The 13214-nt window shown below is 34.3% G+C and overlaps 1 protein-coding gene across 1 annotated transcript in view; it reads left to right on the top strand.

The window, feature by feature from the left end:
- Positions 1–13214, top strand: part of PCDH15 (protocadherin related 15) — a 689667-nt gene that overhangs the window by 362673 nt on the left and 313780 nt on the right. The gene's annotated exons all lie outside the window — the stretch shown is intronic.

Below are 13214 nucleotides of genomic sequence, written 5' to 3'. Positions count from 1 at the left end.
GTGAAACAGGGGAGGGGGAAGCAGCTCAGAATAGAGCATTAGCAGGAAGCTTAACATGAATCATTCTCCCTCTGTGTTCAATCTTGAATTCTACAATTTTCTCTTGAACATCTGTTCACGCTATATACTGCGAGAAATACCAGAATGAACAAGCCATAGTACTTGTGCTCTAGAATCTGAGTCTAGTACGAGAAATAAAACATGTACAAGTGATCTGAAACTGGCAACACCTGTCCTGTGAGTTTTCAAAGGAATAAAGGGTCAATTCCAACTGGAGTTTCAGGAATAAACTGAAGGTGTCATTTGAGCAGAACCTGGCACTACTTTGATATTGAGAGCTCATGTTGGGAACAGCATGAATAAAGGGGTGAATCTGGGGAAATGTAGGTGGTTTACAGTGAATGATAAGTATTTTAGTTTGACTAGAGTATTATGTAATGGAAGTAGTGGGAAATAGGATGGAAAGGTAGTAAATTGTAGCCAAATCTTGGAAAACCTTTGAATCCTATCCTTCAGAATATAGACTTCAGGAATTGAGCCATGGGTTGCAAACCATGACCCACAGACCAAATCTGGACAGATGTTTGTTTTCGTTAGGCTCATGAGAAAAGAATGGTTTTTACAGATATACATTTGCAATCTATTTGATGATGGAGAACACTAACTTTAAGCTCCAATTAAGCAAAACCTTATCTTCCCCCTAAAAAGAATTCCATTCTCCTCCTTAGTAGACCTATATTACTAAAAGTACTCTTATTATTATATATTGAATTTTGTCAATAAAAAATTTTGTAGAAAAATCAGAAGAATAAAGCCAGATGTGTTCGAGTTCAGGGACTGAGAAATACAGTAGTGGGAAGTGTGGTCGGACAGGTACGGGAGGACCAGAAACAGTGGCCTTACCCACATAATGCTGGAAAATCAAAGAGCTCCAAAAAGCAAGGCTTTAGAGTCAGATTTTGATTCCAACTATACCACTTGTCAAGGCTTTTGACAGATTTTATAACAGTGGTGTTCTGACAATTAAATATATAGAATCAGGCACAAGTAGAATATCAATAAATTTTATTCTACTTCCCATCTTTTTTACTTTCTTTCAGTATGTAACTGCAGGTTAATTGATTAGTATAAGCTATATCAAATATTTTCTAAGTAGACAAAGCTGACCATCTGGTTCCCCTTTTCTTAAAAAAAGTACTTCATTATTAATTTCCTTGTTCTTTATTACATCATTGTTGGATAGTGCAAATGCGTTTCCGTTTGAAACTCCACTTTTTCTCCATATTTAATTACCAGGCTACTTGTAGTTGTGCTTGTTCAGTAGTTAACTGAAATCAGTTGAAACATAACATATACATTCAGTTAAGTTGAATGTGTCTGTGAATGTCTTACACTACCTTTCTACTAGTTTGAATACTTTACTTTTGACTGGTATTTTTGGGTGTAAACTTAGCAATAGGATTCTGAAAGTGGGCTGCCCAGTTGTTCAGATTTTGTTATTTAGAAACATTTTATCACAAGTGTACAATCATAGTTTTCAACAATAGGAATCAAAAGAACAACTAAGGATGTCCTAAGTCATGAGAGTTGGCCAGTACGATGTAGGCTTAAATGTAATATAAGGAGTTGTCTCAGTAAAGTTACAAAGGAAGTAACATGCAGTTGCTACATCCATTAAGACATTGCCCATCTCTCTTTTTTAGAGTATGGAGAAAGAAATACAGGTCTGGAAGTGGGGGAAATTGTCAGAAAGGGTTAGAAGAGTACAAAGTTTTTTGCATATATCTTTATTGTACATAAAAATTTCCTGAGGAGCTTTTTCAAAATGCAGATTACCTAAAGCTGTCCTCACACATCATGATTATATTTGTTTTCTGAGGTCATAGCCAACAACTGTGATTTTTCTTTTTATCAAACACTTCTTATGCAAGTGTGATGGTATCACACTTTGAAAAATTTCAATAGTAGGAAATAAGTACATCCTACGTGGAAGACATACTTGCTACCAAAGCAGGAATGGGAGAGAAAAAACTATTACGTTGAACTTCTGAAGCAAAATTGAAAAGTTTAGTGAATGCTTCCAGAGACCCAGTGGGCAAATATCAAGAACGCCATTTGGAAAAGATTTATGAATCATCTATCAGTGCCCTGCAGGCATCAGCATCCAGAGTTATCAACAGCTCCCGTGTTGTGGTTTAAAGTAGTAGTCTTTATTGCAAGGACAAAATAGAAGTCTGAAAACAGGCCCAGGTCATACTTTTTCAAACATTAAAACTAAATGTTTCAGTTTGTGCTTCCACAAAAAGAGCCAAATTCTTCCGGAGTCCTTCAGTATGCTGAGGATTTAAAGGTCAGCAATGGTTTAGTTTGGGGGGAAGCTCCCATTCTGTTTGTGAGTCAGACAGTATCTGTGGGAGTTGGGTAAGAGCACATGGGAAATCATGCTCTAGGCTGTTCTTATACATGTTCTGCCAAGTGTCATATACTATTCAGTGAGGCAAACATAACCCCACCAGGCCTATCTATCAAAAGATGAACATTTATAAAGCATTAGAAACTTTCTTTTTTTAAAGAACCTTATTGTACTAGTGTATTCTGGTGTACATTTCCATTTTAGTGTTCTTTTATACATTTTCTATTTGTCAAGAGGAGACTTGCATAGCTTTACAAGTTCTTCTCCTTGCCAGTTAAGTCATGCAGAATAAACCTGGGGTGAGATGGTGGGTATTTTTGTTAACAAGAGATGCTTCTTTTTCTTCACCCAACTTTCAATAACAAGAAACAGATCAAAAGTTTAAGGTATTTTGTTTTCCAAATCAACATCAAGTAGTAAAAGTTCAGTCTTTTCAATGCCTGGGATATTTTTATAGGTAGATAGATAGATAGATACTGGATATCCAAAATTACTAATTTATATTATCCATTTTATTAATTTCAGGAATGTTTGTACAAAGCAAAATGAAATGTGGGTATAATTACTGCTAGTATACATATCGTAAACTTATACACCAATGGATTCTATGTTTAACAATTTCAATGTATCAGATTAAATATAACTGGAAAATACCATTAACATCTTTTTCTCTAGCTAGTATTAAATGTCTGTATGGTCTATTAAATTAAAAATACAGTATTTCATATCTAAAATCCAGGTTAAGAAGCACTAAAACAATATTTTTCAAACCAGTTATGAAAAGGAAAATTTATTTATATCATTTAATTTGAAACATAATTTAATTATGCATATTTTAATATAAAGATGGTAAAGTGACAAAATTATTTCAATAAAAATATATAAAATCAAGCCACTAACCACTAATACTTCTTCATTGGTTCAGATCTACAAGACAACAAAAATAATTCATTAATATTTCTGTTTTTAATTAATAAAATAGTTATTGATGTTCTTGAGAACATTTGACAATAGCTCGTAGAAAAGAATATTTAGGGCTCAAATGTCTAACTAATGCTGTAAATTATTATACTTAATAATAAATGTTCTACAGAAAATATATCCATCTTCTTAGAAACATCTGATTATGAAATTCTTTTTGATTGAAATCTGAGTTTCCATTACAACTTCAAATTCACAATAGCATCTTTAACAGTAGAATTTGAAAACAAGGGGAATAAACACAGAAGTTAAATGCTGCTATATATCATTGTTCATATTTGTGGCAAAGTTCAGAAATGATTCCATCAATGACACTGTAAAAATGCTATTACTTCATACATCAGAAGAGTGTATGTTGTGGAACAATTATTATATGGTGTGTACTGTGCATTATATATTATAGAATTATCAAACAATAAAGGGGTTGATTCTCTGCTGCCACAAAATTCTAATAATTCGCAGTGTTCACAAATCATCTACAATGTGCCAGTCAATGTGCTTAGTGAAATTTATTATTATTATTACTAGTAGTAGTAGTATATTAATATGCTGACTGTAAAGGCTACATTGTGTTAGTTTAGTATTATAAGACATATTCAAAAAGATGCAGGAAAATGCAATAATTATTTTCATATTCTTATATAAAGGTCTAATCGATATCTAAAAATTACTATAAAAACACTAAATTAATTCCACTTAATTTTTTTTAAATTCTTTTTTTTCTAGCTCTGAATTATGAATTTAAAATTCATTTTTCTCTAGTAAACCCAACCCCCAAAAAATTTATCACCAGTCACTTTTTTCCTAAGGTTTGTCTCTTTCTTTGGATTTTCCTATTAGATTTATTTTGCTGTAATTATTTTACTCCCAGAATTCTTTCAATAGCCAAACACTTAGTTTTCTCATTGAGTAAATGGTACTTGAGTATCTGCAATGTGGAAGACACAAATTAAGGCACTAACAATGAAAGAAATAGTAATGGTCCTTCTCTGAGAGGTATTATATTCTACATCAGGAAGAAATCCTGATGCATAAACAATAAGACATTTAAAAACTAATACTTATTTAATGTTAGCCTGGGACAGTCACTAAAAGGACAGCAAAAGTTACTTTCTCTTTTAAGCCGAGAGAAGGTCTGAGATTAAATTGATATGACATTAATTGACATAATTTGATGTAAATTAATGTTACTATTATACACTTAGAAGGCTGAATTTCAGAAAGAGTAAGTATTCATGTTACATTTTGCACCACAGTTTCAGACATTGGTCTTTCTAGCTTTGATGGCAGCATGCTTTCCTCTGGACTGCACTGCTCTGTAATGCATGATGAACTAGGAAGGTGAGAGTTCCAAGCAATAGTCTATGGCAGGTTAAAACTGTAGTCATGATGACAGTGAGGAAAGAACAATTACATTTCTATTTGGAAAGTTACAGAAGAAGGCTTTCTCTCAAAGTGTCAGACTTATTCACAGGTGAAAACAAAGTTTTTTCTAACACCTCTTTATCTTGTCATTTTCCTGCTCATAAACCTATAGTAGAAAGGTCTGGATTGAAATGGCAGGTAGCTTTGGGTACCTGATTTATCTTTGCCCATGGCCATACTGAAATACTTATAGAGACATAAAAAGAAATGAATAGTGGCATCAACACTGGAAGCAAGGACTCTAAGTCAGATTTGTGCCAGGATGACTATAAGACTGCTACTGTCTTGAAAGAGAGAGTGAAAAAAACTACAGACAGGGATAAAAATAGATTCAGGTTCCCATCACAGAAATATGGGAACTTTACAGTCACAAAGGCATCAATCAATCAATACACTGGTTCAAACACATGTGAATCCCATGAAAGATCCTGCAACATTAGAGGAGAAGAATAGTTTATATTCAAGATAAAAAGAAAAAAGTTATTAAGAAGAGGTATTAGAAGTTATTTAAGTTATTACAAGTTATTTATTTAAAAGTTTGGATTTCAAATAAAACTTAATAAAGAATGAAATATATAAAACGAGATTAAAGGTGAAATAAAGATACTGATAGAGAAGAGAACAGAACTGAAATAATAAAACTAAAGAAATTAAAGACAAAATATACAGCTGAAGATGCAGAAAACAAAATATGTAATATTGTTAATAACATAATACCTAATATTTAAAACTTGCTGGGAGGATTGTGATAGGTATTTTACGAGCATTTCTTCAGTTAATTATCAAGCCTCATAGTAAAAGATGTAATATTACTCTATTTTATAAGCCAATACAGGGTGAAGCTCACAGAAGCTAGCTAAATTGAGAGGCAAGACACAGTCTGTATTTTCCTAGTTAATAAAAGAATACTCTAACCATCTTACAGTACTCTTCATTATGTTTGAGAAATCTTCCAGACTACAGAGGAATTAACAAGGAGAATAAGAAAATAAAGATCAGGTGGCCAAATAAAAATATAATCAATTTGTGTTGATAAAAAAACCAGGTAAAGTAAGCAAGTACAATAACAAAGATACAGTAGAAATAAAGAAAAAAAAACCTCCAGGATTTTATTAAGTATCCATGTTTGCAGATTGAAAGTTTTCAAAGCATGAAACGCAGTTAAGATACCACGGAGACATTGTGGGTTTGGTTCCATAACAAAACATATATCATAATAAAGCGAGTTGCATGAATTTTTTGGTTTTCCGGTTCATTTACAAGTTATGTTTACACTATACTGTAGTCTATTAAATGTGCAATAGTATTGTGTCTACAAAAACAGTGTACATTCCTTAATTAAAAAATACTTTATTGCTAACCAGTGCTAACCATTATCTGACACTTCAGGGAGTTGTAATCTTTTTGCTGGTAGAAAGCCTCGCCTTGATGTTGATGGCTGCTGACTGACTGGGTGGTAGTTCCTGAAGGTTAGGGTGACTGTCACAATTTTTAATAATAAGACAAGAGTGAAGTTTGCTGCATCGATTGACTCTTCCTTTCAGGAACTATTTCTCTGTAGCAAGCAACACCATTTGATAGCATTTTAACCACAGTAGAACTTCTTTCAAAATTGGAGCCAATCCTCTCAAACACTGCTGCTGTTTTTCAACTAATTTATGTAATATTCTAAATCCTTTGTTGTTATTTCAATAGTCTTCACACCGTCTTCACCAGGAGTAGATTCCATCTTAAGAAACCACTTCCTTTGCTTATCCATAAGAAGCAACTCCTCATTTGTTGTAGCTGGTTTATTTTCTATCCAGACCACTAAAACTTTCTCCATATCAGCAATAAGGCTGTTTTGCTTTCTTATCATTTGTGTGTTCACTGGATTAGCACTTTTAATTTCCTTCAAGAACTTTTCCTTTGCATTCACAGCATGGCTAACTGTCTGAAGAAGGCTTGCTTTCATCCCTCACTAAGTATAATCATTTCTAGCTTTTGTTTTAAAGTGAGAGACTACTACTCTTCCTTTCACTTGAACACTTAGAAACCATTGTAGGGTTATTAGCTGGCCTAATTTCAACAATGTTGTGTCTCAGAGACTTGGGAGGCCCAAGGTGAGGGAGAAAGATGGGAGAACAGCCAGTTGTGGAGTGGTCAGAACACACATGACATTTATTAAGTTCGCCATCTGTTATAGGGGCACAGTTCCTGGTGCTTCAAAACAATTGTAATAGTAACCTCAAAGATCACTGATTGCAGATCACTGTAACAAACATAATGATGACAAAAATGTCTGAAATACTGTGAGAATTACCAGAGTGTGACACAGAGACACAAAGTGAACAAATGCTTTTGGAAAAATGGTGCATGCTGATAGACTTGCTTGACACAGGGTTGCTACAAACTTTCAATTTGTAAAAAATGCAGTATCTGTGAAATACAGTAAAGCAAAGTGCAGTAAAATTTGATAGCCTTTACTCAGAAAATTCTGGTATATTATTTTATTTCCAGATAAAAGCAAATTTCTACAAGACCAATGAAGAAAAAAACATAAAGGAACCACATATTAGGTAGAGCTCAGATTTCTGCTCCATAGAAACAAAACTGGAAGACAATGGAGGAAAGTTTGTAAATAGAGGAAAAGTTTGTGAAATAGAGAACCTAATATTTGGTCAAATTTTCATTCAGGTATAAACCCATTTACATTCTCATATATACAAGTACTCATATTTTCTTACTGAAAAAAACATTCAAGGACATATTTCAGTTGACTGTTGAATAAAAATAAAGAATTTAAAAATAAGTAAATCATGATATAAGTATTTAGACATGAGTGTTAAAACCAATAAAACAGAATCTAAACCAAGAAAACTTTAATTTAATATTTACAAATATATATACACATATGTACGTATATATATTGTAACTGAATGCAGGAATATAAAATAATTCTTAAAGGAAATGTAACATGAAAAAAATTATAGTGTAGTTCTCAATTCTCAAATTTCATTAACAGGAGCAGCAATTTTGTGTGTGTGTGTGTGTGTGTGTGTTTGGGACTGGGAAGAAGATTCGTGACAAATTTGAGACATTAACCAATGCAATTAGATGGCATTTTCTTGTTTGGCATTTTATCATCTTTGTCTCCATCAATTTTGTTGCTACTTTTCTGTAAATCTAGATTATTTGGAGCCTAATTCCTTATTTTAAATCACTGTGTGTCTTTCTAATATCTAGTTTTCACACGTACACACACACACACACAATTTTAAACCTCATCAACCTTATATAATAGAGGAACTCTCAATTTCTATTTTAAATTATTACAGACATGGATAAATTAAGATATTAAAGCAGTGTAATAGAATATGAGAGAAACATAGGATCAATAGGTTTTCGAAGGCGATTAAATGTTATACAGATGTCTATTTAAGACAGAAAAGGGGGAAAGCAAAGAGTTTTTAAAACTGGTTTCACTTCTGTTAAAAAAAAAATAGGTTAAAATTCCAGCCACAGTTTCGTGAATATTGTCTTTACTATTCAGATGTCTTGATAGACTGAAGAATTAAATTTAAAATGTTGAAACCATAATAACTGAAAGTAAATACAATTCAGCATTTATATGACTTTCAGAGGATGAAAGACTAAGCAGAAATCAAAAAGGGAAAAAGGGATATATTTCAATACATAAAAACGCCAAGCTTCTAGATCTCAAAAACAAATATTAAAAGGCAAACAACATACTGAAAATACAAAGTGTTGATTTTTGTGCTATTTACATATGCCGTGGAAATAAAATTTTAAAATACCAAATTTAAAAAAGAAAATAGACAAGGTAAATGAACAGAAGAAACACAGAAATACATCAAATAAATTATGCTATCAATCAAAGAAATTTAACTTTATTAACAGTATTTCAGATATATATCACCCTCAGTATCGACAAGTATGTGCTGTTATAAACACACACTACTGAGGAGGAAATCATTGCAATCTTTCTGGAAAGCCATCTGGCAATTTGTCTGAAAGAATTCAACATGCTCTCATTTCTTGATCCAGAAGTTCCACATCCAGGAGTTTAACCTAGGAATATAATTAAAGACACAGCGCAGTAATGAATACATTATAACTGTTATTAAACAATATAAACATCCTAAATGTACAACTGGGCTTCCCTGGTGGCGCAGTGGTTGAGAGTCCGCCTGCTGGTGCAGGGGACACGGGTTCGTTCGCCGGTCCAGGAAGATCCCACATGCCGCGGAGCGGCTGGGCCCGTGAGCCATGGCCGCTGAGCCTGCGTGTCCGGAGCCTGTGCTACGCAACGGGAGAGGCTACAACAGTGAGAGGCCCGTGTACCGCAAAAAAAAAAAAGTACAACTAACATTATAACATTAGTGGAGGTTGCACGTTATTGCAAATTGTTTTTTTGAAAAGCAGATGCATTGACTTAGAACAGTGGTTATAATATGTGAGGTAAAAATAATCAACAAAATTTATATATGCAAAGTGGTGAAATATCACTGTGTAAACAGGTAGATAGATGATACATAGAAGATAAATACCGATAGAAAATATCTCAAAATATTAACAGTGGCTATTACTGGGTTGTACAATTTTAAATATTTTTTCTTTTTGTCATTTTGTACCTACAAGACACTCTAGGATGATTTTTTTCAGCAGAATGATAAAAATACACTTGCTAATCACCTGTAGAAGTTTTCCGTTGCCAACTATATGAAAATTAAACTGCACTGTTTATAAAGGCACTTTAATGACTCTCCTCAAAGTAGCCCTAGATTATCTGTCTATCATCTATCTATCTATCTGTCTATCTATCATCAATTGTGTGTGTGTTTTTAATATTTATTTATTTATTTCTTGGCTGCATTGGGTCTTTGTTGCTGCACGGGGGCTTTCTCTAGTTGCAGCGAGTGGGGGCTACTCTTTGTTGCGGTGCTCGGGTTTCTCATTTTGGTGGCTTCTCTTGTTGCAGAGCACAGGCTCTAGGCACGCGGGCTCAGTAGTCATGGCTCGCGGACTCTAGAGCGCAGGCTCAGTAGTTGTGGCCCACGGGCTTGGTTGCTCCATGGGACGTGGGGGTCTTCCTGGACCAGGGCTCAAACCCGTGTCTCCTGGATTGTCAGGCGGACTCTTAATCACTGCACCACCAGGGAACCCCCCTTTGTGTGTGTGTGTGTGTGTGTGTGTGTGTGTGTGTGTGTGTGTCTGTATGTTTTTTTTGTTGTTGTGGTACGCGGGCCTCTCACTCTTGTGGCTTCTCCCGTTGCGGAGCACAGTCTCCGGACGCGCAGGCTCAGCGGCCATGGCTCACGGGCCCAGCCGCTCCGCAGCATGTGGGATCCTCCTGGACTAGGGCACGAACCCGTGTCCCCTGCATCGGCAGGCAGACTCTCAACCACTGCACCACCAGGGAAGCCTGTGTGTATATGTTTTTAAACTCCCTATCCAGCCTCTATCAAATGCAGGAATATTTTTTATCTTTATTAATTTCACCTTTGATATATGAATCAAAATTTGCTTTATTTAAGCTACACGTGTTTGAATATCTCTGATTCTTGTTATTATTATTATTATTTTTTTGCGGTACGCGGGCCTCTCACTGCCGTGGCCTCTCCCGTTGCGGAGCACAGGCTCCGGACGCGCAGGCTCAGCGGCCATGGCCCACGGGCCCAGCTGCTCCGCGGCATGTGGGATCCTCCCGGACCGGGGCACGAACCTGCGTCCCTTGCATCGGCAGGCGGACTCAACCACTGCGCCACCAGGGAAGCCCCTGATTCTTGTTATTTTGACTAATTCACTCATAATACTTGATCATATGAGTTTTCTACCAGAGCTCTTTTTAATATTTATTGATAAATTTCTTTATAAAATTTTTTTCTAAATTGTGTTCATGTAATTTGAGTCGCCATCCTCATGACTGTGAGCTCCTTCATAGTTCCAGAACTATTACCTATTTTTTAATACTACTTGAACAATTAGTGGAGTTCTTTGCACACAGCAAGTGCTTGATACATTTATATAACTCATCAGAATATTTATAAATCAAAGAGTTATCACAAATTTCTTTAATCAAAGGGTGGGGAATGAGTTTTTAAATTGGATATGAAACTGTAATGTGTCTGAGTCTACAGAAAAGGAATATCACTGAAGCTTCCTTTTAATAAAGTAAAATGAAATGTTCATTTTAAGTGAACATTCAACTCCCTGATACACTATTTAAAATTGTGTTTAAGTATAATCATTAAATAATATGCTTTGCAGGTTTTACATCGGAATCTCTGTTTAAAATTAAATAGCAATGATAGATAGTCCCCCTTCATTCCCTGAAACATTTGATCAATTTTGTAATCCTAAATAAAACCTTCAAGATTCATGTCAGTGTCATGTTTTCAGGAAAATATGCAAGATCTGGTTTCAAATAAGCTTCCAGCTTGAAACTAAAATTTTCCATCTCTTTTTCTGCTTATAGTTTGGAGGCAAGTTTAATGTCAATATTACACAATTAAAAATATTAATTTTGATAATACTAATAATTTCCATATATTAAGTATGACGCTTACTGTTTTACATACATTCTTTGATGAATCCTCACATTAATTATTGAATGTAGATATTATTAATCTCACTTTGAAAATTAGGATTCAAACTCTGAGGAATTAAATAGCTTATTGAAAACTTACTAGCAAGGTTGGTATGTTTTGTTGTAGGATACAGACGTTCACCACTCAATCTACTGGAATATTTATGAGACTACTTACTTTTGGCCACCCAAAAGGCCATCTCAATGAAAAACTCTGAGCCCATATCTGTGCATTTTGATCCACTTCCATGGCCACATTATTTTTCCCTCCAGTTGGGTGCAATAACTTTGTGAGCACAAAGATCTGGGAGTCATAAAAAAGATACTTATCAAATGTCAGTGTGTGTATTTGGATGTCCCACAGGAACCCAGAGAGAAAGGCAAGGATCCATGGGTCAAGAATACTCTAAATAATCTGGAGCTGAGAAGCCGTTTATTCAACAGTTCTTGAGTGTCTGTGTGCCCCATACGTTTCTGGTGCTACAGATATAAATCATCCTTACCCTGCTCTCAAGAAAGTTATAGGCACGGAAACTCAGACGTACAGTCAGCAAGAATGTTCAATAAATTTTGATATGGATGAGCACAATAGTCTCTGTATAGATGTAGATAAGGGAAAATTATCAACTGTTCTTCAGGTGGTCAGATTATGTGTGCAGGTAGAGGAAATCGCCAAGTATAAATGAAAAGAGAAAGGAATGTATAGGACTATGTTAAAATTAGGAACTTTTCTTCAGTGAGACAATATTAATAGGGTCTAAATGTAAGGCAGAGTGGTATATGTTTAAAACATTAAGGTGACCAAAAAAAAAAGCCTTATATATCAAGGTCAAATATGCAATTGAAAGGATATTCAAATGCACATTTTGGATACAACAGTCAGTCACAATTTGTAAGGTAAAAAATATACCTGAAAATTTTTCAGATACATATTGGAATGCATGGAAATAATAAAACAAGAGTATTTTTTTTTAGTTCCTTGAGGTGTTTTTGTTTGTTTGTTTGAATATGTGCATAAAGTTCCAGTGATCAGGCAGAAACTGATGTGATTTTCATGAGCCATGGCTGTATGAGTATTTCACATGTGTGCTCTTTGCTCCCCCATTTTAAGGATGAAAATTATCAAAGCAAAGACGTACTGTATAGCACAGAGAAATATACTCATTTTTGTAATAACCTATAAGAGAATCTGAAAAAAAATAGATCTGTATGTGTGTATAACTGAATCACTTTGCTGTACACCTGAAACTAATACAACATTGTAAATTAACTATACTTCAGTAAAAAATAAATTTTAAAAATTAAAAAAAAGAAAATTATCAATACTGTTTGGAAGGTTTTGAAAAGAACCAGACATCATATATTTTGTAGTATATAAGCTTCAAAGATATATGTGACTGTTCCACTTGTGTTTCTTCTATGATCACATAAAAAGTTGAAAGTGATCAGCTTGACCCATGCCACCCACCCTAATACTACATTTTAAAAATGTTCACAAAGGAAAAATATTTCAAAATGTATGGCACTTTTTCAAACAATTTGATATTTTTGCCACTTGAAAAAAGCAAAACTAATCAAAGAAAAATAGAAATGGTAGTTTGGCCTCTTAAGAATATATGTTAAGTATATATGTGTCTAAATAAGAGTATTGTGAACGTGTTAGATTCGTTTTTCCTTTCTCTGTTAGTTAACATACAGAAAGAGACAGGAATCTGGCTAAATGTTTTCAAAAGCTTCTGGGAAATAGTATACTTACAATATAACATGAGATGAGAATAAGAGTGTCCACAAATTGACATTGACCAA

Source organism: Neophocaena asiaeorientalis, unplaced genomic scaffold, assembly GCF_003031525.2.
Source record: "Neophocaena asiaeorientalis asiaeorientalis breed wild unplaced genomic scaffold, Neophocaena_asiaeorientalis_V1.1 scaffold131, whole genome shotgun sequence".
Classification (NCBI taxonomy): domain Eukaryota; kingdom Metazoa; phylum Chordata; class Mammalia; order Artiodactyla; family Phocoenidae; genus Neophocaena; species Neophocaena asiaeorientalis.
The sequence above is the reverse complement of the archived record's forward strand: the minus strand, read 5'-3'. Positions and strand labels throughout refer to the sequence as shown.